A 26,373-nucleotide genomic window follows, 5' to 3' on the forward strand; every position below is an offset into this window, starting at 1 on the left:
AGGGCTTAGACCACCTAAATCAGAGTTTATATCATGAACCAGAGCACAGGGAGAATGCTAATTACATAAGAGCAGTTTTCCCAACCAAAAGGAAATGGACATTTGACAGGCTAACAAGTGCTAGTAGGTACCTGAGAAGAAACCTCCATATGTTGCTCCTCTCTTGGAGTCAAAATCCTGGGGTGGAAGGAGAGAAAGGAATAGAAACCCCAGTTAATGTTTATAGGGATCCCAGAGAAGAAGGGACCATTTTCTGACTTTTCAGGATTTAGTCCAGAACACTCCATGTTCTAGTTAGCTGGTGATAGAAAAAAAAAAAATTACAAAACACAGTAGCTTCAGACAACAATAATCATTTGTTTATTGCTCATAGTTTCTGAGGATCAGGGTTTTGGGAAAGGCTGGGATAAGCAGTTCCAACTAGTGAACTACTGGGTCTCTCATGCCTTTGCATTGAGATGATGGCTGGAACTATAGCAGTGGGTGGAGGGTGTTCATAAATTCCTTCAAAAGGTGGAGCCTAATCTCTATCCTCTTGGCTGTAGACTGGCCTTAGTGACTCACTAGTAATGAATAAAGTGGAAATGACAATGTGAGGTTCTGAAACTAGATCATAAGAGGCATTGAATGCCTTACGGCTATGTATGGCCGGCCTGTAGTCATAGAGAGTGATAATGGAACCCACTTTACTGGACATGGGGTTCAAAGGTAGGCCTCCCAGTTGTCCATTTAGTGGAAGTTACATGTGCCATATCATCCCCAGGCAGTGGGAATGATTGAATGGTACAATGGTCTTTTAAAAAAGGGACTAAGGCTATCTACCCAACCCCCATCCCTGAAGGGGTGGACATGGCAGTTATGGCCAACATTCAAAATTCTAAATGAAAGACCCTGCAAGGATGGGCCCTCTCCAGTGGAACCTCTGTCACATAGGGCTGCAGCCCCTATACAGCTGCAAATCACTACTAAAGATATGTTTTTGAAGCCAGGATATGGCAAGAATGGAAATATTCTCTTACTGGCCCCAACCTGTTTGCAACAGGGACAGACAGTACAATGGGAATGGCCTTGGAGAATAAAAGCCCTTCATATATGCTGGGTAGGTCTAATAGGGCCTTGGGGGAAAGGATTAGATGAAGGCTTGCAAGTTTCACCTTGGGTGACAGGTACCTGGCCTCCTCGAGTAAAGGTAACATGTCCTGTAACAGATAAGTGCTCTATTCCAAAGGGCACATTTGTATTATCATTATGGCCAATTATGTGTTCCCCTATATTGTTACATGTAGAACCTACAGATCCCACAGTGTTAGCAGATAAAGTATGGTATCATAAGCCAGGAAAGATACCTATTCCTGCAACCATCCTTTCTCAGGATGGCAAACTGGCATGTATCTTACCAGAGGGGTGAGAACTTCCCCTGTTGGTACCAATAACTCTTCTGTCTTTTCACCCATAGTGTTCTGGCTGTAGGCACTGCACCAGATTCAACTGGGTACATACATATGTTGGCGTGATCATCTACTGAATATGCATTGAACTGCCCATCAGTATGACTGCAGGATTCCCATGGAGGATCACACCAATGGTGACTACTAACCGGACTTATGCGGCTAACAGTTAAAGGGACAGAACTACAAGCCTTAAGGCATATTGAATGGATAATAGGTTATGTAAATGTAAGGGTCATTTATCCTCTCTAAGGGAATGTCATGGAAGATTCTGAATGTGTAGATTGTAGGGCAAGGGACCCTGAAGGGGTGGATTGTTGGGAAAATAGAATAATTTAATCAGGTCCTCTTGCCTTAGGTCTGGTTGGGGGTGGTGAAGCACATTCTTTGTAAGCAAATTGTGTGTGGGGGTGGACTTAGTGTGCATGTGTGGCACCACAACTTGGCTGGCATCTGCTTTGGGTGTCTGCTCTGCATGGCCATGCTCTCAAACCCATGGCTTCAAGGACCTTTTGGCCGGTTACCTAGCTCATAGACCTGTGTATGAGGAGTCTGGTGACCCAGCCTGGTGTGTGAAGGGTTTATGACCCAGTCTGTGAATGGGCTTGAGGGGTTTGTGAGCTCCAGACCCAGCCCTAGATCAACAATTGGTATCATGAAAAGGATTACAGGCAGGTAAAAGAACTTGACAGAAGGGTTCCCCTTTCTCCACATCCCTGCCAGCATTTGTTTTTCTCTGTCTTTTTGATAATGGCCAGTCCAAGTGGGTGAGATATCTCAGTGTGGTTTTGGTTTGCATTTCCCTGATGATTAGTGGTGTTGAGCCTTTTTTCATGTACCTGTTGGTGGTGTATATCTTCCTTTGAGAAATGTCTGTTTAGCTCCTTTGCCCATTTTAAAATTTGATTCTTTGTGGGTTTTTTTACTGTGAAGTTGCTTGAGTTTCTTGCATATTCTTGATATTAATCTCTTGTCAGATGCATATTTTGCAAGTATTTTCTCCCATTCTGTAGGATGTCTTTTCACCCTATTGATTGTTTCATTGGCTGTACAGAAGCTTTTTAAGTTTGATATAATCCCATTCATTTATTTTTTCTTTTGTTGCCTGTGCTTTCGGGGTCTTATTCATAGTGTTTGCCCAGTCCTACTTCCTGAAGTGCTTCCCCTGTGTTTTCTTCTGGGAGTTTTATAGTTTTAGGTCTTATATTTAATTCTTTAATCCATTTTGAATTGATTTTGGCATATAGAGAGAGGTATGTGTCTGTTTCATTCTTCTGCACGTGGACATCCAGTTTCCCCAGAACCATTTATTGAAGAAGCTGTCCTTTCCCCAATGCATGCTCTTGCTGCCTTTTTTTGAAAATCAGCAGGCTGTAAGTATGTGGATTGACTTCTGGGTTCTCTATCTTGTTCCTTTGGTCTGTGTCTGTTTTTATACCAGTACCATGCTATTTTGTTTTCTATAGCTTTGTAGTATACTTTGAAGTCAGGTAGTGTAACATCTCTGTTTTTATTTATTTTGGCTCAGGATTGCTAAGGCTATTTGGGGTCTTTTATTCTTTTATATAAATGTTAAGTTTCATTTATCAGCTCTGTTTTTTGGTAGAGACTTTAGGCTTTCTAAATATAGAATCATGTCATCTGCAAACAGGTACATTTTGACTTCTTTTTTCTCAACTTGGATGCCCTTTATTTTTATCTTTTGCCCGACTGCTCTGGCTAGTACTTCCAAGATTATTTTAAGTAGTTGTTGTAAGAGTGAGCATCCTTGTCTTTTTCCCATTCTTTAAAGAAAAGCTTTCAGCTTTTCCCCATTCAGGATGATATTAGCAGTGGGTTTGTCATATATGGCTATTATTGTGTTGAGATATTTTCTTTGCATATCTCATTAGCTGAGAGTCTTTGTCATGAAAAGTTGAATTTTGTCAAATGCTTTTTCTGTATCTATTGAGATAATCATGTGGTTTTTGTGACTGATTTTTTTGATGTGGTGTATCACATTTATTGATTTGCATATGTTGAACCATCCTTGCATCACTGGGGTGAATCCCACTTAATCATAGTGTATAATTCTTTTGTTGTTTTCCTGTACGCTCTTTGCTAATATCTTGTTGAAGATTTTTGTGTTTATATTTATCAAATATATTTGCCTGTAGTTTTCTTTTTTGTTGTATCTTTGTCTAATTTTTGGTATCAGGGTGATGCTGGCTTCATAGAATGTGTTTGGGAGAATGGCCTCTGTTTACATTTTTTTGGAATAGCTTGAAAATGATTGGTATTAATTCTTCTTAAAAGTTTGATAGAATTCAGCAGTAAAGTCATCTGGTCCTGGGCTTTTATTGGTTGGGCAACTGCTGATTACTGCTTCAATTTCTTTGCTTGTTATTGGTCTTTCAGGTTTTCTATTTCTTCTTGGTTCAGTCTTGGTGGTTTGTGTCTGGCAATTTGGTTTCTAAATACCATTCTCCATAAAAAGAAATAAAGCTCCTTAGAAAAATAACCAATTCCAGGTCTGGAGCAAGTAAAGTGCAGAAAAGCCTATGTAAGAATATGGCATTGCACTAGAAAGGAAGTACTCAAAGAATGATGATCGTGGGGCCAGCCTGTAACTCACTGGGTAGAGCATGGTGCTGACAATACCAAGTCAAGGGTTAAGATCCCCTTACCAGTCATCTTTAAAAACAAACAAACAAACGAACAAACAAAAAACAATGATGATTGTATATCAAATAGTCACATGTCAAGAAGCAGCTCCCACTGGCCATATCTGGAGCAATCTGAGCATCAAAAAGAATAATGATTGTAATATATTGTAACATATTAAATTTAAAAAATTCATGTGTCCATAATGATACTCAAAAAGTAGGTGGGAAGGAAAGCTTTTATTTACAAATAAATGACAGCTAATAAATGTAAAAAAATGACAAATAGAAAATCATCATTTTAAAACTACATTTTAAAACTACAATATACTAATTTATTCAAGCAAGGATCATCGATGAATGTAAGTTTATTGGGGAACAGGATATTCACTTAGCTTCAAAGTATTCTGCAGATTAACTATTAGTTTACAAAGGGGAAAATGTATCTTTAGAAAGGACAAATCTAGGATTTATCACCTTAGATTAAAATCTTTTATATTCTCAATCATGAGATTACTGAGTCAACTGGTAGAGGGATGTTCCATTTTAATAAATAATAGCTTTCTAAGACAATGCAATGTTGTTTATAAATCACATTTATGGTATTAAATTATAGATGAAAATAAGGCATTAACACGCAAAATTTAGGATAAATGTTTTTTCTAGGGGAAAGATAGGTGTTGTGATGTGGAGGACATACAGACAACTTTAAAGACAATGATGACATTTATTCATTAAACTGGGGGGTGTGTACATGGATGTTTATTTTGTTATTTTTAACTGTACACATGCATTATATATACTCTATTCTTTGTATGATAAATTTCAGAATAAAAATTAATGCATGGTGTGCAAATATCTGGCAGAAAAACTCACAAAAATAAAGGCAGGTAATAATTTTAAAGAAAAATTCAAAAGAAACTAAGTTCTTAAAAAAATTCATTTTTGGCACAAAACAAGTCAATACATTCAAAAAGACGTAGAAAATATGTTCTCTGACCAAAATAACAGAAGGAAATTTAGAAACTTCACAAATGTGTGGAAATTAAACAACACTCTCCTAAATAAACAATGGGTAAAAAGAAAAATCACAGGGAAATTAGAGAATATTTTGAGATAAAAATCAAAGAGCAACATACCAAAGTTTATAGGCTGCAGGGTTCAAGCAGGGCTTAGAAGAAAATCTACAGAACATTCCATCCAACAACCTCAGAACATTCATTCTTCTCATCAGCACATGGATCATTCTCCAGGATAGATCACATATCAGGTCACCAATCAAGTCTTAAAACATTTAAAAAATAGGAATTATCCCATGCATTTTCTCAGACCACAATGGATTAAAACTAGAAATCAATAACAAACAAAACTCTGGAAACTATACAAACACATGGAAATTAAACAGCATTCTACTTAGTGACATATGGGTCCAAGAAGAAATCAAGCAGGAAATCAAAAAATTTATTGAAACTAATGAAAACAATGATACATCATACCAAAACCTGTGGGATACGGCAAAAGCAGTATTGAGGGGGAAATTTATCGCATTAAATGCTCACCTCAGAAGAATGGAAAGATGGCAAGTGAACAACCTAACACTTCACCTTAAAGAACTAGAAAAACAAGAACAATCCAAACCTAAAGTTAGCAGACGGAAAGAAATCATTAGGATCAGAGCAGAACTTAATGAAATTGAAACCCAAAAAACAATACAAAAGATCAACGAATCAAAAAGTTGGTTTTTTGAAAAGATAAATAAAATTGACAAACCATTAGCATGGCTAACAAAAAAAAGAAGAGAGAAGACTCAAATAACAAAAATTAGAAATGAAAAAGGCGATATTACAACTGATTCATCTGAAATACAAGGAATCATTCGAGACTACTATAAACAACTATATGCCAACAAATTTGAAAATCTGGAGGAAATGGATAAATTTCTGGACACACACAAGCTCCCAAAACTGAACCATGACGACGTAGAAAATTTGAACAGACCAATAACAATAAAGGAGATTGAAGCTGTTATCAGAAGGCTCCCAACAAAGAAAAGCCCAGGACCAGATGGATTCACAGCAGAATTTTACCAAACATTCAAAGAGGAATTGACACCGATTCTTTACAAACTATTCCAAAAGATTGAAACAGACGCAAATCTCCCAAACTCATTCTATGAAGCAAACATTGTCCTGATACCAAAACCAGGTAAAGATATAACCAAAAAAGAAAACTACAGGCCGATATCCTTGATGAATATAGATGCAAAAATCCTCACTAAAATGCTAGCAAACAGAACACAGCAAGACATATGTAAAATTATTCACCACGATCAAGTGGGATTCATCCCAGGGATGCAAGGTTGGTTCAACATACGCAAATCAATAAATGAGATACACCATATTAATAAACTCAAACACAAGGACCATATGATCATCTCTATAGATGCTGAAAAAGCATTTGATAAAATTCAGCACTCATTCATGACAAAGACCCTCTATAAGTTAGGTATAGAGGGAAAGTATCTCAACATCATTAAAGCCATATATGACAAACCCACTGCCAATATCATCCTGAATGGGGAAAAGCTGAAAGCTTTTCCTTTAAGAACAGGAACTAGACAAGGATGCCCACTCTCACCACTCCTCTTCAACATAGTGCTGGAAGTACTAGCCAGAGCAATCAGAGAAGAGAAGGAAATGAAGGGCATCCAGATTGGAAAAGATGAAGTCAAACTGTCCCTCTTTGCAGGTGACATGATCCCATATATCGAACAGCCTAAAGCCTCTACAAAAAAACTCTTGGAGTTGATAAATGATTTCAGCACAGTAGCAGGATACAAAATCAACACACAAAAATCAGTAGCATTTCTTTTCTCCAATAGTGAACATGCAGAACGAGAAATCAAGAAAGCCTGCCCATTTACAATAGCCACCAAAAAAATAAAATACTTAGGAATTGAGTTAACCAAGGAGGTGAAAAATCTCTATAATGAGAACTACAAACCACTGCTGAGAGAAATTAAAGAGGATACAAGAAGATGGAAAGATATCCCATGCTTTTGGATTGGAAGAATCAACATAGTGAAAATGTCCATACTACCCAAAGTGATCTACAAATTCAATGCAATCCCCATCAAAATTCCAAAGATATTTTTCTTAGAAATGGAAAGAACTATCCAGACATTTATATGGAATAATAAAAGAGCATGCATAGCCAAAGCAATGCTGAGCAAAAAAAAATAAAGCTGGAGGCATAACACTACCTGACTTTAAACTATACTACAAAGCTATAATAACCAAAACAGTATCGTACTGGCATGAAAACAGACACACTGATCAATGGAATAGAATAGAGAATCCAGAAATCAACCCATACACCTACAGCCATCTGCTCTTTGACAAAGGCACCAAGCCTATTCACTGGGGAAGGGACTGCCTCTTCAGCAAATGGTGCTGGGATAACTGGATATCCATATGCAGGAGAATGAAACTAGACCCATACCTCTCACCATATACTAAAATCAACTCAAAATGGATTAAAGAAATAAATATACACCCTGAAACAATAAAACTTCTTAAAGAAAACATAGGAGAAACACTTCAGGAATTATGACTGGACACAGACTTCATGAATATGACCCCAAAAGCACAGGCAACCAAAGGAAAAATAAACAAATGGGATTATATCAAACTAAAAAGCACAGCAAAAGAAACAATTAACAGAGTTAAAAGACAACCAACAGAGTGGGAGAAAATATTTGCAAAATATACATCTGACAAAGGATTAATATCCAGAATATACAAGGAACTCAAACAACTTTACAAGAAAAAAACAAGCAACCCAATTAAAAAATGGGCAAAAGAGCTAAGTAGGCATTTCTCTAAAGAAGATATACGAATGGCCAACAGACATATGAAAAAATGCTCAACATCACTCAGCATCTGGGAAATGCAAATCAAAACTACACTGAGATACCATCTCACCCCAGAAAAAGGAACTCTCATACATTGTTGGTGGGACTGCAAAGTGGTGCAGCCTCTATGGAAAATGGTATGGAGGTTCCTCAAACAATTGCAGATAGATCTACCATATGACCCAGCTATCCCACTGCTGGGAATATACCCAGAGGAATGGAAATCATCAAGTCGAAGGTATACCTGTTCCCCAATGTTCATTGCAGCACTCTTTACAATAGCCAAGAGTTGGAACCAGCCCAAATGTCCATCATCGGATGAGTGGATATGGAAAATGTGGTATATCTACACAATGGAATACTACTCAGCTATAAAAATGAATGAAATACTGCCATTTGCAACAACATGGATGGACCTTGAGAGAATTATATTAAGTGAAATGAGTCAGGCACAGAAAGAGAAATACCACATGTTCTCACTTATTGGTGGGAACTAAAAATTAATATATAAATTCACACACACACACACACAAAAAAAAACCGGGGGGGGGGGGAAGAAGATATAACAACTATAATTCCTTGAAGTTGATATGACAAGCAAACAGAAAGGACATTGTTGGGTGGGACGGAGGAGAGGGAGGAAGGAGAGGGGTTTCGGTAATGGGCCACAATAATCAACCACATTGTATATCGACAAAATAAAATTTTAAAAAAAAAGAAAGAAAATTTATACTTGTATACACATATTAGAAATAAGAAAAATCTCAAGTCAGTAATGTAAACTTCTACCTGAAGAAAATAGAAAAAGAGAAAACTAAACCAAAAGCAAATATAAGTAGGAAATACCAAATTTTACAACAGAAACACATGAAATAAGGAATTAAAAAAGATAAAAATCAACAAAACCAAAAGTTGATTCTTTATAAAGATCAACAAAATTTGCAAACCTTTTTCTAGACTGACCAAGTGAAAAAGAAAGCTGAAATTACTAAAGCAGAAATAAAGCAGGGGCATGGTAGAGCAGTTTCTTCTTCTATTACACTGGAGTGGACTTGAAAGAAACGTCCTCTTCTTTTTCTGGTCTGCACAAGTGACTCTCCTTGTGTCACTGCAGTCAAGTATATGGGGGTCACCTATATGGTGGCTGTGGCTCTTGCTGAGGCATCAAACTGCTTTTGCAGCAGTCATGGCTGTGGCAATGGCTATCGTGGGCCACCCACACGGAAGTAGTGTTTTCAGGGTGCTCCTTGCATGCTTCCAGGCAGGCGATGCTGCCCTTAGCTCCTGCCTAGGATCCCAGGCATGCTCTGTTTCTACATTCTTTTTCTTAAGCATACATGGAAATATATTAAAATTTTTCATTTTAAAATTTATATTTGTCACATTCATATTTATAACATTTGCTTTTTATAAATTCAATAATAAAAACATGTATAAACAGGTATTTTACATGAAATTTGATAATTATGGTGCAGAAACATTTAAAATATATTTTAATAATTTAATTTATATCTAAGCTTAGTGGGCTATTATTAGCCATCATTCATCTGTAAAGAAAAGCTTTCCTGTTTGCCCTCTTTTTGGGTATCATTAAGGACTCATGGATTCTTTTTTATTTAACATGTTACAATATAGTACCATCATTATTCTTTTTGATGTTCAAATCACCTCTGAAGAATATAGCTAGTAAATTTCTGTCTAGATTATACAAAAAGCAAATAAATAGGCAATCAAAACAAGCCTCAATAAATTCTCCAAAGTCAAAATTAAAATTATACAAATTATTCTCCATGATGATGCAGTAAATCTAGATATTAATAATAATTTAAGCAATGAAGTATTAGCTATTTAAAAGGAATCATCATCATCATAATGCAACTATTTAAAATAAAGATCGGGGGCCCCTATCAACAGAAAGCAGGAGTGTGAGGACTTCAGGACACAAAGGCAGCCCCTGTTGATAGGCAGCAGGAGCACGAGGCACCGTTGCGCAGGTGGCCTGCCACTGCTTCAGACATATCATCACCATGTGGGTGGTCTGCCATAGCCACCACATTAGCCACTACTGCCACAAGAGTAGCCAGCCACCACTGCCACTGTGGAGGCAGCCTGCCAACCACTAAATTGCATTGACACAAGGAGGATCACCAGTGGAGCCTGGGGAAATAGGTGAGCAAGCATAGACTTACAACCCAGTGACCCAACCCACAGAGGGAATTACACTGCCTCACCATGGTAGCACACCTGCGGGTGGGAAGTACGTGTGCAGCCCACAAGACTACCTTGACTCACAGAGAGACATGTGCAGAACCCCCGGAGAGAGCAGAAACCCACAACAACCAAATAAGGTAGGGAAGAAAATTCCCAACTGCCACCAACCCATCCCCCAACCAAATCCAATAGTACATCAAAAAGATTATACATCATGATTGAGGATGGTCCAACATATGCAAGTCAATAAATGTGATATGCCATGTAAACAAAATCAAGTACAAAAAAGATATAATTATCTCAACAGACACAGAAAAAGCATTTGACAAAATTCAATATTCCTTTGTGATAAAGACCCTCAGCAAATTAAGCATAGAAGGAAATTATCTCAATGCATTAAAAGCCATATATGATAAACCTTTTGCCAGTATTGTCCTGAATGGGGAAAAGCTGAAAGCTTTTCCTTTAAGAACAGGAACAAAACAAGGACGCTCACTCTCACCACTCCCATTCAACATAGTGTTGGAAGTACTAGCCAGAGCAATCTCAAAAGAGAAAGAAATCAAGGACACCCAGACTGGAAAATACGAAGTCAAACCGTTCCTGTTTGCAGATCACATGATCCTAAATAGAGAAAAACCTAAAGACTCTACCAAAATACTCTTAGACCTGATAAATGATTAAGTAAAGTTGCAGGATGCAAAATCAACAAAAAATCAACAGTGTTTTATACTCCAATAGTGAACTAGCAGAAAAGGAAATGAAGAAACCATGCCCATTTACAATAGTCACACACACACACACCACCCCAAATACCTAGGAATAAATTTAACCAAGGAGTTGAAAGATCTCTACAGTGTGAACCACAAGTCACTGCTGAAACAAATTAAAGAGGACACTAAAAGAAGGAAAGACATTCCATGCTCTTAACTGGAAGAATTAACACTGTGAAAAATGCCCATATTACCCAAAGCAATTTATTGATTCAATGCAATTCCCATCAAAATGCCAATGACATTCTTCACAGAAATAGAAAAAACAATCCTAACATTCATATGTAACAACAAAAGACCCCGAATAGCCAAAGCAATCCTGAGCAAAATGATAAATAAATACATAAATAAATAAATAAAGCTGGAGGCATTACACTACCTGGTTTCAAATTATACTACAAAGCTGTAGAAACCAAAACAGCATGTACTGGTATAAAAACAGACATTCAGACCAATGGAACAGGATAGAGAATATAGAAATCAACCTCTGTACTTACAGCCAATTGATCTTTGACAAAGGCAACAGGAACACACATTGGGGAAAGACTGCCACTTCAATAAACGGTGCTGGCAAAACTGGACATCCACATGCTGAAGAATGAAATTAGAACCATACCTCTTGCCACATACCAAAATCAACTCAAAATGGATTAAAGACTTAAATATAAGACCCGAAACTATAACACACCTAGAAGAAAATATAGGGGAAACACTTCAGGAAGTAGGATTGAGCAAACACTTTATGAATAAGACCCCAAAAGCACAGGCAACAAAAGAAAAAATTAACAAATGGGATTATATCAAGCTAAAACACTTCTGTACAGTAAAGGAAACAATCAACAGAGAGAAAAGAAAACCTACAGAATGCGAGAAAATATTTGCAAATTATGCATCTGACAAGGGATTAGTATCCAGACTATAAGGAACTAAAACAACTACACAATAAAAAAAGCAAGTAACCCGATTTAAAAGTGGGCAAAGGAGCTTAATAGACATTTCTCAAAGGAAGATATATAAACGACCAACAGACACATGAAAAAATGCTCAACATCGCTAAGCATCAGGGAAATGCAAATCAAAACCCCACTGAGATATCATCTCACCCCAGTTAGACTGGCTATTATCAAAAAGACAGAGAAAAACAAATGCTAGTGAGGATGTGGAGAAAGGGGAACCCTCCTACACTGTCGGTGGGAGTGTAAATTAGCTCAATCTTTATGGAAAACAGTATGGGTGTTCCTCAAACAACTACAGTAGAACTGCCATATGATGCAGCAATCCCACTGCTGAGTATATACCCAAAGGATTGGAAATCATCAAGTCGAAGGGAAACCTGAATTCATATGTTTATTGCAGCTCCATTTACAATAGGCAAGAGATGGAACCAACCTAAATGTCCACTGATGGATGACTGCCTAAGGACAATGTGGTATATATACACAATGAAATACTACTGAGCCATAGAAAAGAATGAAATTCTGCTATTCACAGCAACATGGATGAACTTAGAGAAAATCATTTTAAGTGAAATAAGTCAGGCACAGAAAGAGAAATATTGCATGTCCTCACTCATAAGTGGTAGCTAAAAAAATCAACAAATAAACAAAATAAAGAAGGTAAAATTAAATTAAATAAGGATTGGGTGAAAGAGAATTTCAAAACAAAAAGCACATAGTATTTATAAAATAACAGCAATGAGAGCACAATCTATCAAAATTTACATGATACTGCCAAAACTTCATTTAGAAAAACCCATAGCCTTAAAAACTTTTGTTATTAAGCAAAAGCTAACAGAAGAAACATGATCTAGATTCTAACCAAGAAGATAGAAAAAGAACAACAAAATATCCCAAAGCAAAGTAAAGCTTAAAAAAATGACAGAGCTAAAGACAAAAGTTAATTCCTTAGAGAAAGTAAAAACTTCAGAACTGAAAATTTAATTTAATTCAAGAACTAGTTGTTGGGGACAAAAACAAAACAAAACAAAGGAAAAACATCTGCTAAATCTGACAATTGTAATTTTAAAAATCATGAAAGCATAAGAAATGAAACTAGAAGTAATAAAGAAGATATAATAAGGGATGTAGATGGCTTCTTAATAACAACCTAAGGCTGTCTACGATTTATTAATTTGATAATTTCAAAGTAGTGGACTATTTTTAAAATTACATTTTTATATCAAATGTATTCTGTCTTTTTCATTCCTTTTTTCTTTGAGTTTCAGTTTTGGAAATTTTCAATGACACATCATTAAGCTCACAGATTCTTTCCTTGGCCATTTCCATTCTCTTGGTGTTATTCCACTCTGTTAGCAGTGTTTTTGACTTCCCATTTCTCTGCTTACTTTACTTATCTGTTCTTAACATGCTGTTCACTCAGAGCCCTTAGCATACTAACATAGTTGTTTTAAATTCTAAGTCTGATAATTACAACATTTCTGTCATAGATGAGTCTCATTCTGATGCTTTCTCTGTCTCTTCAACTTGTGTTTTATGTCTTTTATCATGACTTGTAATTTTTTGTTAAATGCTAGACATGATATACTGGGTAAAAGGAACTGAGGTAAATAGGCTTCTAGTGTGACGTTTTGTATTTATCCAGTTAGGGGTTAGTACATAGGTTTCAGTGGCTAAAATTTCCTCTGGTGTCTTTGTTTTGTTTCCCCTGCTGTCTTTGGGTTTCCCTAGAGAATTTTTATTAAATAAGTTCTGAGACATGAAGTTTTTTTTGTTATATTCCTCTGTTATTAAAAAGGAGCCCTATTGATGTGGTGGTAAGGTGTGAGGGGTTGGGACATTCTACAGTTCCATAATTAGGTCTCAGTTTTAATAAGCTTGTGTCCCTAGGCTGTGACTTTCACAAGGGCTTCTCAGTCTCCCCCCACCCTCCATGGGTGATATAGAAAGTCTACAGTGGGCTGGAGTTGCCTTTTCTCTTCTGTCAGATTAATTAAGCTCTAGTAAAACCCACTTCCGTTAAGCTCTGGAAAAAGTTTTTGTTGAGGGCAGGAGTTTTTAAGAATAACAGAATGGTCTGGGCATATTTAAAATGGCTACTTTCCCACTCCTGTGCTAGAAGTAGGAGGGGATTTTTCTTTGATCTTCACTGTGAGAACCTGAGAGAACTCCCCAAGGTAAAACCCACAAAGGTGTGGAGGCCCTCATAAGACTGGGTCCCCTGTGATTTTTAGTCCTCATACTTGTCCACACTGCACCTCTAGTAGTTAGTCAAGTACAGTTTAGATTTTCCTATTCCACTACTTATTTCCATGGAGGTTTCTATTCCTAAGCATCTGCTCTGGTAAATTGCAATTTTCTATCTCTTCATGTCTTTCTCTCCAGTTTTGGGGGCAGTGGTTTGCCCTGTGAGCTCAATTCTCTGATAGATGTAAGAAAAGTTGTTGATTTCCAGTTTGTTCAGCTTTTATTTTTTGATGTGAGGACAAGTGTAACAACTTCCAAGTTCCTTACACACTGGACTGGAAATCATAAGTCAGTAGTTTTATTTTAGTTAAGCACAAAAATGGGATTTTCACTATTTCACAATTATTATCACATTAGAGTTTTCCTGAGAAGACATGTACCCTGACCTCATTTTGAAATGAAAATTAAACTCAGATCCAGACCTCTTGTGTGATAGCCAACCTCCAAGATGATTTCCAGGGATTCTCACTTCCTGGTATTCATACCTCTTTGCAGTTCCCTTGCTAACTGAATAGGGCCAACCTGTGTAACCAATAGGAAATAAAAAATGTGTGACTTCTGAGGCTGTTTCTATCATGTGCTCTCTCTCGAATTATTCACCTTTAGGAAAGCCAGCTGTCATGTCATGAGGACACTCAAGTGACTCTATGGAGATGTGGTAAGAAACTGAGGTTTCCTGCCAACAACCAGCACTAACTTGTTAGGGATGTTAATGAATCACCTTGGAAATGAATTCTCCAGGCCCAATCAAGCCTTTAGATGACTGCAGATCCAGCAACATCTTGACTGCAACTTCATAAGAGACCTTGAGCCAAAAAGACCGAGTTAAGTCACTCCCAGATCCCTGACCCACGGAAACTGTGTACATTTTATTGTTTTAAGCTGATGAGTTTTTGTGTAATTTTGGTGTAATTTGTTATGCATTTATAGGGTATAATAGCTTGATCCATAGCCTTAGTGCACCTTGAGCTTTGTCTGTCTGTTCTTGAACTTCTCCCATTCTCCTGATATTCCAGTCCATAAATTCTCCTCTCTAGTTAATTAAGAATTCTCAATATTTTGGATTTCAGTTGATTTCTGCTCATCTGTAGTCACAGAGTCCTGGTGCCAATAATTTCTGCCCCTTCCAAACTGAATCAATCTGGATCATGACAGGGAGGTAGAAAAGACTTCTTTCTTCTACGTGTGAGTAGGCTCTTTCTACCCTATTTTGGTGTCTTTTATGGCTTGGATGAAACTTTGAGCCCCTTCTCTCTAACTCTTGTCATGCTTACATGGGTTAAATGGCTAAGATTTAGAAACTATCTTAGTTCTTGGACTGGAGCAGAGCTAGAACTTTGACTTGAACTCAACTTGCTTAGCTGAGTTCCAACATCCTAAACGTGAGTTTGAATCACATCTTTACCACTAATTGGTATATGATTTGAGTAAGTAGCTACTTTTCTGAAGTAGCTTTTCAAATCTAAAATATGAATAGGTCTTACTTTACAAAGTTATGAGGAGAAAATAAGATCATATATGTGAAGTTCTTAGTGCGTGGTTCATAAAGGGCACTCAGCAATATATTGCTAATTTCTTTTCCTTCTTTGCTGTCTGCCTTCCTAGGAAATGAATTTTTTGTGTGCCATTCAGATGCATAATATAGCCACACTTTGACTCTAAATTTTGCACTCCTAATAAACTCAAGGTACTTAACCCTTCCAACAGTCCAAACATCCTTGGATACTAATTTCAATCCATTTAAAGTCTGAATTCAGCATGGTCCTTTGAGCACTATAATCTTATATCAGTGGTGTGTCCCCTATAAAAGACCATTACCCAAACCCTGGTTTCTTCCCTTTTGTCCCCAGCTATCCCTGGAGTTCCCCAAATTGTGGTCAATTCTTTTTCTGTTGTCACAACCTACGACTTTACTGGGTGCAATGTTTTAAAGAAAACATTTTTCTTTAGGCATTATACAAGGGTACTTCAAAAAGTTCGTGGAAAAAGAATTAAAAGATAATATGAATCTTTCCATGAACTTTTTGAAGCACCCTCATACATGTTTTGTCTGATCAGAATGCTTTCCTTTTGTAGACAGCCTATTCCCCACTCCACATAACTCTGAAGGGACTGTTACTGACAGAACTCTGCTCCCCTGACCAGAGGGTGGGTATGTAACCCAAGCTAGGCTTATCAGATTTTCCTTCCTGAAAATTTGCTTGTTAATTGGTAGCACATAGAAACGAAGGCAATTGGACCTGAGAGATCAGATGGAGGTACCCTGGAGAAATGGTGCTGGAAAAACTAAAACTGAGATATTGAGAACTGCTCTGGTTCTTTATTTTTATGAAGCCTGATTTTTCTATCTTCCTTTGCATTAGTTAAGGACACCGTATCCATCAAGTAAATCTCTCTTTCTTGGTCTAGTAAGAGTTGTTTTTTAATGCTTTCAAAATTTATTTTTGAAAAAGTCAGCAAAAGCATAACATTCATTGTAAAAATCTTGGGGAATATAGATTAGTATAGCCAAAATATTGAAAGCCACCCATATTTCCACTATCGTTGTAGATCTACCACTAACATTTTCTACTACAGTATATGCTGCATTATTTCACTTAATGTTATGCTATAAGAATTTTCTATGACACATCTCTTTATTAAAATGATTTTAGAGGTTGCTTGTTTTCCATTGTATGTACATGCCATAATTTAGTTTTTCCCTTATTATTGGATATTTAAGTCGTTTCCAATTTTTTTGCTATTATAAAATATTGCTGCAATGAAATCTCTGCACATAAATTTTTGTTTTCATTGTATTTTTTTTATTAGTGTTAATGAGCCAAACCCTATCTAGAACTCTTTTATTTCTTATCACTTTCCATCTAGAAGTGGTCATGTGACATACTTCTGAACAGGGAAATGGGAGCAGAAGTTTCTGGGTGAGACTTTTGTGAAAGATTTTTAAGAGGGTCAGAGCTCTGCTGGAATACCTTCTTTTGCAAAGCTAGCAATGATGATGATAATGATGTAAGGGTGAAGGGCCTTCCTCTGCTACTTGCACTGTGCCAGAAGTGCTCTCCTTATTAATGCTGTCCTCTGTATGAATTCTCTCAGTTACCTTTTCTCTCCCTGAATAAAAGTCTTCTTCTAATTGTCTCCTATCTTACCTCTAGGTTACAGAGTCAATAATTTCACTAGCTACATCTCACTTTCCTGTTATCCACCACAGAGGTCACCTACCAACCACCTCTTTGCATTCCCATTGTCTTGATTCAGGATTGCACAATAGAGGAAGAAAGGTTAGAATGTGAAGAGAATAAGTGTAGCTTAGTGGTTAACAGCATGTTCTCTGGAATCTGATAGGTTTTTATCAGCAATTATCTTAATTTCTCTGTTTCTCAGTTTTCTCATCTGTAAAATGGGAAACTAATAGTAGTCCCCTCATAAGGTTGTTATGAGGATTAAACAAGTTTATATTTGTAAGGCACACATGTTCAGTGCTGCATGAGTATTTATAAAATCCTACATCTCTTCCTGCCTCATCTACCATCCCCTCATACAAAAAAAGAAAGAAAGAAAAAGGAAGAAAGAAAAGCTACAGTACCACTGTGTTTATCACTGCTTACATGGCTTCCAGATGAGGACTTTTCCATTCTGGTATTTTTGCTGCAAAAAACCCCCAAAAAACAAAAAAACAAAAACCAGTTTCACAACTTCTCCATCTCTGTCTAACAAGGCTGTTACTCTTTACTGACCCACTGTCAGCAGACAAGTGGTCCCCCATCCCTTGTGAATGGCTGAATGAAGAGAGGGGTACTTTTTTTTCAAATGTTAATTTTAACCATTGTTATTTCCCTTACAGTGCAATAGATCCCAGGTGTTTCATATTTACAAAAGGCACCTTGTAAATTCTTCCCTGCCATTCCTAAAACAGTCAGTTGATATTTCAATTTTACTGTCTGTAACTGTGCCTATTTATTGAAAAAGACCAGATTGAAAATCATTGATACAGTCTTTTGAGCTGTCACAGTGGATGATATGAATATATCCCTGCTTATCTGACACCCATTCTGCTATTGAAGAGGAACAACAATAAAATGGAATCAAATAAATGGGGAAAGGAGAACGCAGCAAGACCATTCTTAACATTTGCGTGACACTTAAAATTTTTCATCATAAATTATTAGAGAAATGGTGAGCTTCCTTGTGATTTGAGAAATTTTTGTTATTTTAAGAAAATAAATGTTTAATAAAATTAAACAATATGTTGGATAAATTCTATTGTTTTTAATATATCTTCTCTGCTCTAGAGGATGAGTTCACATATATGTATGTCACTATCAGAAGCTTTGTCTTTGTGGGTGATCTATTCATAAAGTGTCACTACAAATAAAGTTTCTTACATTTGAATCTTTAAAGGTGGCACAAAGGCAAAATTAACTGTTAACCAATGTTCTTTCATTTAAGAGTGGCAAACTTTCCCATTTTGACGACATTTTATCAGGAGTAAAAAAAAAAAAAAAAAAAAAAGATGAATTTAATGTCATTCACCTTAAATTATTTAGTTTTCAAATTGGTAAGGTCTAGTTTTTATCCATTAACTGTTTGAAATGTCTTATATTTATTTATTCACTCAACAAACTTTTATTGGTCCTTGCTATGTGTAAGACATAGGGAAAATACAAAGAAAAAAGAAGATATTAAGTCTTCATAGCTTCTGCCCAGATACATAAAAAAAATTTCAAAGTTTAATAGTAAGCCTCATATTCATCACAAATTTTCCCAGTGAGCATATATACCTAGCTTTACTGCATAATTAATAAAATTACCTTAATATATAAATTCAAAATGTTTCTCATCAGCAATGAGTAAAACCTAAAATGTCTGTATGATATAATTACTTTAGCTACGGAATAGAGCAAATGTGGACAGCTGAAAATAGTCTCCTATGTTTAAAATTGTCTCTGTTTTTGCTGTAGTAAATTACATATTTAAAATAATCAATATACTTTTGTTACCAAATTAGGCTCTTGAGTCCCAAAGTTATAGAAATGAACAATGCACCCAGCAGTAAAGCAAGCGATGGTTTATTAAAGTAGGAGATAGACTTATGCATAAGGGGGTAGCCACAGGAAAGCTAGCCCCCCGAGGGGAGCTGTTCAAGGTCTTTTATAGGGAAAGGAGTCAAAGGGGTACAGGCCAGCATCACTGGAGGTGGCTTATTCTGTTCTTCCCGGTTGCATCATGCAGCGCATGCTCAGTAAAGGCTTTTGTTCTTGCACCTGCTCAGTAGGTCCAAGATGGTGGTGGTATTCATTATCATCATCCCAGGAGGGTCATTGTAGCAGTCACCTTGAAGCTTTGTGCACAGGCAGGAATTCCTAAAGGGGTTTTAAGGTTAATCTGTAACTTAATTTTTATAATTACAGTAAACAAGCCTTGGGGAAGGGTTTTACAAATCAGTGACTATCTGATCCCCTCTTATCTCAGTTTATTTTATCAGGGTGGGCCATGGGGTAATCATGTGCCCCGGGGGGGGTCTTATGACTGAGGACTAGAAAAGTAACAAAGTGTCCTCTGCAGGAAAAATGGAGTCAGTTTGGTTCACAGGCCTAGCCTTACTCTGTCTCACTTTCAGAAGTGCAAAGGTAAAGGTGTATATAAAGAGACCAAGAATAAAAATATAAGCATGTCATCAACTATTAAAGTTCTTCACGAATGCTCTTCAGACTTAAACAAAATATAAAAGACAAAAACTTCCCCAAAGCACAATTTTAAAATAAAGCAGTTTAGAATAACATAAACCCAATTGATCTGTCCCCTCTTCTACATCAAACACCGAGTCAGTCACAAGGCACCTACATCCTGAAATCATCTTTCACCAGACTGACAGATTTAATGGATCACATATTCTGAGTCTAAATGACCTATTTTTTCTTATGTTTTCTTTGGGATTTGGAAAACAAATGTAATGTAACTACTTACACTTACCTTTGAGTTTCAGGGCATAACAGGTCAATTGCCATCATTTCTTGCTGGAAGAAATTGATAAACTCACAAACCTTTTATGACTATCTTTTAAAAAAGCCCCCTCTTTTCTCATTTATTTTGCTGTTTTTGTCCCTGCTTCTCACTTGCCCATAGATTTCTAAATACCAAATTAACGTGTGAAACCTTACAGGTTGACTGAAAATCTGTAAAGCTACAAAACTGAGCACGTGTCCCTTGACAATAATGAACCCTTAAAAGTTCAGCAATGCCAAATGCTCTTCCCATTCACCTTCCTGATAGCAAAGAATATTTATGGAAGATTTCTTAGACTGTGAGCCCTTTAACACATCAATTCCATTCAATATAATTAGCATTACAGTAACAGTCAACTATTTCCAGGCACACTACAATCACAGAAAAAGCCCCTTGGAAAAATTTATTTGGTTTCTTACACTTTTCAGTCTAAAAAAGATGATAACTAGTAAAAGCAAACAAACAACAAAAAAATCACTTTCAAGGATAACATTTCGTGTAAGCCCTTACTGTAGGTCTCATCTTCAGAACTGGCAGTGTAATGACAATAAAATGGAATCCTATAAATAATTAATTTCTAGAGTCAGAATAACAATGAAATACTAAGGTTTAAAAACAGTAACAATTATCATGGGTCAGTGAAGAAAAATAAATCAAGAAGAGAAGGAAAAAAGAGAGAAATAGAAAGCAGAACAGTGGTTACCAGAGGCAAGGAAAGGGAGGGGGGAGTTGGGGCTGGGGAAAGGTTGGTAGAGACTTGTACAAAGTTACAAAGTTACAGTTAGGTAGGAAGAACAAGTTCTGGTGCTCTAGGGTGACAATAGCTAATAATATTGTATTGCATATTTCAAGATAGCCAGAAAAGAGGATCTCGAATATTCTAACTACAAAGAAGTGGTAAATGTTTAGGAGACAGATATGCTAACTGTTCTGATTAGATCATTATACAATATATGCATGTATTGAAACAACAAACTCCCTTATAAACATGTACAATGAAAAAAAAAAATTAAAATAAAATTACAAAAAACCAAAAAAGAAAACCCCACCAAAAAAAAAAAAAATTGGAATTGGCTGATTGAAGCATTTTTTAGTACAGGTGCATTCGATTTAATAACAAAAACTTTTTGACCTCTTCAAAAAATTTAATATTACTACTCTTAGACTTTACTTTTTAAAATATAGTAGGTATTCATAATAAATATACTTTTCTATTTTTAAATTAATGTGTGGTAGATGAATAAACATAGAAAGGGCCCCATGTCAATCATGAGGGAGTAAGAGTTTGGAGGTTCTAAATCCTGGAGGCCAAAACACAAAGTCATTTCCTCAGCAAGATTAGTAAAAATGCCCATAATTCTCAGACTATCTTTGCAATATTTAGATGCATTATATGTTCTAGACCAGTGGATCCCAAAGTTCAGGCCTTGGACCAAAAGCATCAGCATCACCTGAGAAGTCATGAGAAATGCAAATTCGCAGGTCCTACCTCAGATGGACTGTTGGGAAAATAGAATAATTTAATCAGGCCTCCTTACCTTAGGTCCGGTTGGGGGTGGTACAGCGCATTCGTTGTAAGCATATTGTGTGGGTGGGTGGGTGGAATTAGTGCACATGTGCAGCCCCAGGACTTGGCTGGCGTTGACTGCCTCAGGCAGCCGCCCCATGCAACCATGCTCTCCAACCTACAGTTTCCAAGGACCTGTTTGCCGGTTACCTAGCTCGTAGACCTGCATGTGAGGGGTCTGGTGACCCAGCCTGGCATGTGAAGGGTTTGCGACCCAGTCTTGACAATGGGCTTGAGGGGTCTGTAAGCTCCAGACCACAGTCCTAGCTCAACATGGACTAACTCAAACTCTTTGGTTGACACCCAGCAATCTTTGTTTTAAGCAGTCCTCCAGGTAATTCTGATGCACGCTGAAGTTTGATTATTTTTCTAAAATGTTACAGTTAATTTTCAGCAGTTTTAAACTTAACTCATCATAGAATGAGCTTTTCATAAATGTTGTGTTTTGTATGTTGTAAGGACATCACAATAGCTTTACAAGGTGTAAAGAAAAATAAACTCCAACTTTAAATGCATCATAGAATTGGAACTATATCATGCTTTCTCTTTACCAATTTGATTCTTTTCCCCTGCCTCTCCCACCTACCTCTAAACAGGAGATTATGTCACTTCTCCTGTTAGAGCCCTCTAATGGCTTGCTATCTCATTCAAAGTAAGCACCACTGTCCTTATAATAACCTACAAGGCCCTGCAGGATCTGTTGCCCCACCCCACTCCCATTACTTCTCTGACTTCATCTCCTTCTCTACCTGCCCTCATTCCCTCAATTTCAGCCACACTAGCCTTCTCACAGCTCTTCACATTTGCTGGATGTACTCCCATCTCAGAGACTTTGCATCCACTGTTCGTCTATCTGTCAACAGTCTTCCTTCAGACATCTAGATAGCTGGTTTTATGTTTTTCACCTCCTTTGGGTCTTTGCTCAAATGTTACCTTCTTGATGAGACCTTCCCTGGCCACCCTATCTAAAATTACAATATCCTCCACATTCTCTCGTCCCACTTGCTTGCTATATGTTCCTCCTTGGCACTTATATCTATTCTTGGAATATATTCTGTCTGTTTACATATTTATTGGAAGTGTTTCCCTATGAAATGCAGATTAATGAAAGCCATGATTTGCATCTGTTTATTGACTGCTGATTTTCAAGTGGCTAAAAGAGTGCCTGACACTTGGAACTCAATAAATACTTGAGAAAGGAAGGGAGGAAGGAAGGAAGGGAGGGAGGAAAGAAGGAAGGAAGGAAAGAAGGAAGGGGTTCTCTCTTGGAAGTTACTCACCTCTTGGCATAGCTATGTCTTCCAGATAATACTAAAATTCTCTTTTTGCCTAAATGCCTCAAATATATGGTTATACTTGTAATCATTACTAATCCATAAAGCACTTTCCTTGTAATCCTCAAGATTCCTTTCTTACATCTTAGCTAAAACTGAGTGCCATCTTCATAATTCATGCTTTCTTTTTTGCTTTTTTCCCAGAATCCATTTTTCCATCCTTTTATTTTTAATCTGTCTTAATCACTTTGTTTGATGTGTATTTCTCATATGAAAAATTGATGGGTTTATTTTCCAGGTATAATCAGGAATTATTTATCTTTTAATTGGTAAGTTTAGCCAATTTACATTTATTGATATAACAGACATGTTGTAATGTCTTAATATTTTATATCTTTATTTTCTTAAAATAAAGTCTTTTACAATGTTATCTGCTTGTTTTGCTTTATTTTTTTCTGTTTAATTTTCAAAATTTTACTAATTTTTCTCCAATTACTGTGCATAACTAAGTGAAATTTTATCTATTTTCTTTTTTATTGAAGCATAAATGATTATACATATTTGTGGGGTACAAGTTTACTATCAATAGTTGTGTACAATATGTGATGGTCAAATCAGGATGTTAGCTTATTCATCATTACAATATGCTATTTTAAAAATTCTTTATTAAAAGTTTTTATTTCATTTTGGTGAGAACACTTAACATGAGATCTACCCTCTTAACAAATTTTTAAGAATACAGTACAGTATTATTAGCCACAGAGTAAAAGTTGTATAGCAGATCTCTAGAATTTATTCACCTTGCATAATTGAAACTTTATGCGTGTTTATTAGCAACTCCCCATTTCCCCCTCCCCTAAGCCCCTGGAAACCACTATTCTACACTCTGATTCTACAAGTGAGAATATTTTAGATACTTCATATAAATGTAATAATATGTATTTGTCCTTCTGTGACTGGCTTATTTCACTTATCATAGTGTCCTCAAGGTTCATTCATGTTGTTGCATATTGCAAGATTATTTTTCTTTTAATGCCTGAATAATATTCCATTGTATATATATACCACATTTATTTTATCCATTCATCCATTAATGGACGTTTACATTTTTTCCACATCTTGGCAACTGTGAATAGTCCTGCAATGAACATCAGGGTGCTAATATTTCTTTGAAATCCTGATTTCAATTTTTTGATGACTACTCAGAAGTGTGATTTCTGGATCATGTGGTAGATCTACTTTTAATTTTTTAGGACCCACAACACTGTTTTCAATAGTGGCTGCACCATTGTGCATTCCCACCAACAGTGTACAAGGGTTCAAATTTCTCCACATCCTAGCTAACAGTTCTCTTTTTTCTTTTTCTTTTGATAATAGCTATCTACAGGTGTGAGGTGATATCTCATTGTGGTTTTAATTTGCATTTCCCTGATGAATAGTGATGTTGAGCATCTATTTATATACCTGTTGGCCATTTGTATGTCTTCTTTGGAGAAATGTCTATTCAAGTTTTTAGCTCATTTTGTAATTAAGATATTTAGTTTTTTGCTATTGAGTTCTATTAGTTCCTTAAATATTTTGGAAATGAAATCCTTATTTGACATATGGTCTGAAAATATTTTCTCCCATTCTGTAAGTTCCCTTTTCACTCTATTGATTGTTTCCTTTGTCGTACAGAAGCTTTTTTAGTTTGATGCAGTCTCACTTGTTTATTTTTGCTTTCATTGCCTGTGCTTATAGGGTCATATCTAAAAAATCTTTGCCAGACAAATGCCATGAAGCTTTATTCCTGTTTTCTTCTAGGAGTTTTACAGTTTCAGGTCTTACATTTAAGTCTTCAATCCATTTTGAATTGATTTTTGTGTATGGTGTAAGGTAAGTATCCAATTTTACCACTTTACTTGTAGATATCCAGTTTTCCCAAGCTATTTGTTAAAGAGACTAACTTTTCCCCTTTGTGTATTCTTCGTACCATTGTTAAAGTTCAGTTGACCATATATGCATGGATTGATTTCTGGACTCTATTTTGTTCCATTGGTTTATATGTCTGTGTTTATGCTAGTACCATACTGTTTTAATTGCTGTAGCTTTGTAATATATTTTAAAATCAGGAAGTGTTTTGCCTCCAGTTTTCTTCTTTTTTCTCAGTATTGTTTAGGCTATTCAGGATCTTTTGTGGTTCCATAAGAAAGTTTAGTAGTGTTTTTCTATTTCTGTAAAAAATGCCATTGGGATTTTGATATGAATTGCATTGCCTTGAACCTGTAGATCACTTTGGGTAGTATGAACTTTTAATAATATTAAGCCTTCCAACCCATTAGCATGGGATGTTTTTCCATTTGTTTATATACTCATTAATTACTTTCATCAATATTTTGCAGTTTTCAGTGTATAATTCTTTCACCTCTTTAGTTAAGTTTATATCTGAATATTGTTTTCTATGCTATTGTAAATGGGATAGTTTTCCTAATTTCCTTTTTAGATAGTTTATTGTCAGATTATAAAAACACAATTCATTTTTGTTTGTTCATTTTGTATCCTGCAACTTTGCTATTTGTTTATTAGTTCTAACAGGTTTCTGTGGAGTCCTTAGGATATTCTATATATGAGATCATGTCATCTACAAACAGGGACAATTTTACTTCTCTCTTTCTGATTTGGATCATTTCTTTTTCTTGCCTGATTGCTCTGGCTGGTACTTCTAGTACCATGTTGATTGAAGTGGTGAGAGTGGATATCTTTGCCTTGTTTCTGATCTTAGAGGAAAAGATTTTAGTTTTTTATTTATTTATTTATTTATTTTTACCACTGAGTATGACATTACATGTGGGCTTTTCACATATGGCCTTATTATGTTGAGGTAATATCCTTCTATTCCTAGTTTTTTGAGAGTTTTTATCAGAAAAGTGTGCTGAATTTTGTCAAATGTTTTGCTGCATCTATCGACATGATCATGTGATTTTATCCAGTGTTCTGCTAATGTGATGTATCACATTAATTGATTTTCACATGCTGAACCATCCTTACTTCTCAGGGATAAATTCCAGTCAGTTATGGTATATTACCTTTTTGGCGTGCTGGTGAATTTGGGTTGCTAAGTATTTTTTTGAGGATTTTTGCATCTATATCCATCAGGGATGTTGACCTATAATTTTCCTTTCTTGTAGTGTTTGTCTGGCTTTGGTACCAGGGTAATGCTGAGCTCATAAAATGAATTTGGAAATGTTCTTTCCTCTTTAAGTTTTTGGAAGAGTTTGAGAAGGGTTGGCATTAATTCTTCCTGAGATGTTTGGTGGAATCCACCAGTGAAGCTATCTGGTCCTGGCTTTTCATTGT

At 36.2% G+C, this 26,373-nt stretch overlaps 1 pseudogene; it reads right to left on the minus strand.

Annotated features, from left to right (window-relative positions):
* LOC134368155 (F-box/WD repeat-containing protein 2-like) overlaps nucleotides 1-21,863 on the minus strand; it is a 121,451-nt pseudogene extending 99,588 nt beyond the window's left edge.
* Nucleotides 21,864-26,373: the final 4,510 nt, after the last annotated feature.

This window comes from Cynocephalus volans, chromosome X (genome assembly GCF_027409185.1).
Source record: "Cynocephalus volans isolate mCynVol1 chromosome X, mCynVol1.pri, whole genome shotgun sequence".
In the NCBI taxonomy this organism is placed as follows: Eukaryota; Metazoa; Chordata; class Mammalia; order Dermoptera; family Cynocephalidae; genus Cynocephalus; species Cynocephalus volans.